The sequence below is a fragment of the Chenopodium album genome, chromosome 14 (assembly GCF_948465745.1).
Source record: "Chenopodium album chromosome 14, dcCheAlbu1.1, whole genome shotgun sequence".
NCBI lineage: Eukaryota > Viridiplantae > Streptophyta > Magnoliopsida > Caryophyllales > Amaranthaceae > Chenopodium > Chenopodium album.
In genome coordinates this window covers 4,737,777-4,742,114 of record NC_137847.1, presented here as the reverse complement: position 1 = coordinate 4,742,114, position 4,338 = coordinate 4,737,777, and the positions used below count along the sequence as shown (strand labels likewise).

At 35.2% G+C, this 4,338-nt stretch overlaps 1 pseudogene across 1 annotated transcript; it reads right to left on the bottom strand.

Moving 5' to 3' along the window:
• Window positions 1–1,981: 1,981 nt before the first annotated feature.
• Window positions 1,982–3,503, bottom strand: LOC145577639 (UDP-glycosyltransferase 87A2 pseudogene; annotated as a pseudogene). Its single transcript, XR_014098831.1, has 2 exons — window positions 2,996–3,503; window positions 1,982–2,895 (listed from the first exon to the last, which is right to left on the bottom strand). The product of XR_014098831.1 is annotated as a UDP-glycosyltransferase 87A2 pseudogene (transcript).
• Window positions 3,504–4,338: the final 835 nt, after the last annotated feature.

Genomic DNA, 4,338 nt, shown 5'->3' with positions numbered 1-4,338 from the left:
ATTACAAAAGATGGCTTAATTGGAGTTTGCAATAATATCATACTTCTTCAATTCGAATTTTTAAATATTGCACCACTTGCATTTTAAGACAGTTTCACAAATATTGCACCATATCCATTTAAAGCAACCAAATGTCAATGTTCACATCGCAAATACTCAATATAACTTTATTTAACACTTGATTCTTTAGTTTATGTTTATATATATCACATGGTTAATTTTGTAATTTTACCCTTCTCTCTTTTTTTTTTTCCACTGCCAAAAAAATTGTGCCCAACCTATATGGTGCGACAATAAAAGAGCGGGGGAAATACTTAAAAATGTTATTAACATTATGATAATGATAGGGAGATAGTAATCCCCTCGGTTAATTTCTAGTGCCCATTCAAACTCAAATGTTTTATTAACGATCTTTTAAAAAACAAACAAAGCTCTTCCAATGTGCAGTAACACACTGATACACACTCTTCATGAAAATATGACAAATAATGTGAAAGGAATTCCGCTTAACCTCTTCATTCAACTTCACAGCATATATATAATACAACCCTAGAGCAATATTTCCTATTCCTATACAGCACATCAATTAGGAAATATTATCATATCACTAAAGATATTATCACAATATATTATATGATAGAACAAAAACTTTTACATGCCCCCGGTTTACAATAATTTTATTGTACATCGAATATTTTGCGAAAAGTGACCCTTTTTTCTTATAAAAGTGACCCTTTTGTTTTTTACAAAAGCGACCCATATTTCACAAAGTGACCCTTTTTCTCACATAAGTGACCCTTTTTTTTCACAAAAGTGACCCTTTTTTTTTCTACAAAAGTGACCCATATTTTACAAAAATGCACTAATATCTGCCAACGTCCCTGCCATATCCATTGTTGGCGGGTTGCATCCCCGTCATTGGATTTACACTAGCAACACAATAATTGCAGTACAAAACTAGCTCCATCAAAATGAATATAATCACATTACTTTGCCACATTTCAAATGATTTCACAAATTTGCAGATGGTAAACTATTTAATTAACAATTTCACGTGAAATACCAAATATTTAATGAAATCAACTACGTGTATTACCCAGAAATAGTTGTACATTAAAACTGCCATGACTTGCACAAAATGAACACATAATGCTTATATGATCCACAAAAGTTACCCTTTATTCTAATAAAAGTTACCCTTATATACACAAAAGTTACCCTTTTAAAATCAAAAAAAGTTACCCATTATATCTTCACTCATAAAACATTACTCTTATATTTACAGAAGTTACCCATAATCTAACAAAAGTTGACAAAAAACATTGAAAAACCAACAAAATAAACAAAAAAAGATAAAAATAAAAAATAAAAAAAATTAACACAAAAGATAAAATAAAAAAAAAAGTTACATCACAACTTCAGAAATTATACTGGTACTTCATATAAAATCTATTGCTTTGTTTGAAAAGTAAAAGGAGCAATTATCTTCTCAAAAAAAAAAAAAACACTTACCATTATAATTAGAAGCTGAGAAAAAAAACACCATAGTAATTAAGACAATAAACTTGAAAATCGAAGGGATATAATAAATGGAAGGCAGAAAAAACTTGAATCACCCAAAAAAATGGAAGAGAAAGTCTGAGTAAATGAAGAGGAGAGAGAAAAAAAAAAGGAGGAGAGAGAAGTTCTAGTATCTGAAAGTGGGAAATGAGAATGAAGGAGTGAGAAATATGTTTAACTTGGGTGGGTGAGTAAAACCTTCCTTTTTCTTTCCACCGCCATTCAGTAAAATAATGTACACCGGGTTTTTTTAAATATTTTGTATGATAGAATTAGTTTCCTAATTCTATCTCAACAAAATACAAACCAAAGGAATCACAACCCACTATATAATAATGCTTACATAAAGATATATGAGCTGATGATAGTGCAACAGAAAATAGAAACAATTAAAAGCAAAGAAAGTAATTAAAGTAAGTGCTTAATTAGTAGCATTTTTAGTAGAAATTTCTGATAGAAATTCCCCAACATAGTGTTCAGCCGTGCTATCTTTAGCAATTGCTGCCCAAACCACTTGCTTAAACTCCTTAGAGTTCTTGTGCATCTCTTTAACCTCTTCGCTTTCGAAATCCATAAACTTGATCACAAGCTCCTTAACTTTCTCTCTTTTAATCAGAACATCCTTTTCAATTTTATCCCTTAACCTCATCCCAATCTTCCAATCCTCGACGACTAACTTGCTATACATGGGTTGATCAGTAGACAAAGGGAAAGTAAGCATTGAAACCCCGGCGAAAGCACTCTCTAGAACAGAATTCAACCCAGCATGGTTAAGAAAACCTCCTATAGATTTATGATATAACACTTTCATTTGATCACACCAAGGGACTATGAGCCCATCTTTATGATCACCACATATGTCCTTCAAAAATGATGTTTCTTCTCGGCCCACGAATAGAAATGGAACTCGGCTATCACACAAGCCGAGTGCCAGTTCTTCCAGTTGTGCCATAGAAGGTGAGAGATGACTTCCTAATGAAACATATAATACTGACTTTTCAGGTTGGGAGTTTAGCCATTTTATGTAATCGGGTTCATTGTCGAGGCAAGGATGATCACTTGTTTGGTTATTTTCGGGTTTTGGGAGAATAATGGCGGGACCTATAGGGTAAATGGAGGTAGAGGGTAAGATGGTTTTCATAGCATCGATTGCTGGCCTTTCGAGCTCGTCGAGAGTTCTCAAGATGATGAATTGTGCTTTAGGCATGTAAGACATGGCATCTAGCATAAGGTCTAACATCCTTTTCTTGTACGAGTGAAGAGCTAGAGGAAGATCTGCTAAACGCGTCGATCCAATCCCGGGGATATAGTCTACTCGTTCATCTCCTCTTTCCCCTGTTCACAAATAAAAAAAATTAGAAGGTAAGAAAAATAATCATTAGGAAGCCCTCCTTAGGAGAATTACTAATAATTTTGAAATTAGAAGGTCAATTACCTATCAAGGAGTCGAGTGGATAATGATTGTTGCTGACAAAAAGATCATAGTGGTGAAGAGCCGGAAACAAGCATGCCAACAAAGGCCAAAATGAAGCAACTGGAATGTTCCTTCTAGTCCCAACACCAACCACCCACGGAAGAAAAGTATCCGCGATGATCACATTTGGAGGAGCTTCAAGGGCATCAACAATCCGCTCAACGTGCTCTTCCATCTTGGTGTACACAGCATGGAGGAAGCCTTCATTGTCAGCCCCTCGAATGTGTTCCGAGGGGAGGACATTTGGAATGGTGGCAAAACAAGCATTTGCCGGCTTGTCATTCGGGTTAATCAATGTAACCCACTCCTCAGTGAGTACGATGGTGAATGAAATATCTAAATTTATACTCGATGGAGAGGAAACGAGTTGGTTGCATAGGGTGAACATCGGATTTATGTGACCTCGGCCGGGGTATGGCACTATCACTATGTGACAATTCTTACTAGTAATGGTTTGTAAGGAAGCCATTACACTTGTATGAATCTTAAGGCAAACTTTTGTTAGTTTATGGATTCAATCAATGAATTTTACTTGTATGAATGGATGCTTAAACACACTGCTACAAGCTCTCCATATATAGTGTGGGAACAATGATTTTAAATTCTAGAAGATTCTTCATTGTGACATTAGAACGTGTTATTCGATAAATTATTTGTTTCATAATTTTTAAATTCTATGGAATCGAATTTATATTATTTCAATTGGATGGTTCATGCTCAAGCACCAATGATTCTCGGTTATATTATACTGTATTTCGGTTATCTTGCATGTTTTTTATTGCTAATATTATACTTCAAATAAACTAAAACTCTTAGTTACTGGCTTACTGCTACTTCACTACCCTGTAAGTGCAATTATAAAATTAAATGTTGTTGATTAGTTGACATAACAATAACAATAATACATTCAAAAGTAGAATTTGTTACTCGTAAAAATTTAAAGCATTTGTACTTTGTAGTTACTTGATTGACATGAGCCATAATGATTGAGAGTAGTTTTAGGATGGGTTAGACCCGGCAAACGAGTCGTTCGAGTCGACTTCAGGTTCGGTCAATTCGGGTCGGTTCAGCAAATATCCGGGTCGGGTCAATTCGAGTTTTGGGTCAAATTCGGGTCAGAAGTTTGGGTCAGGTCAAGTTCGGGTCGGGTCAGTTCGGTTGTCGGGTTAGTTCGCGTCGGGTCAATTTTTAGGACCAATTTTTGAGTCAGGTCAGTTCCAAGTCGGGTCAATTCGGATCGGGTCAATTTCGAGGTGGAGGTGGTTTTTGAGGGTCAAGGTGGGATTTTGGCAAGGTGGAGGTTA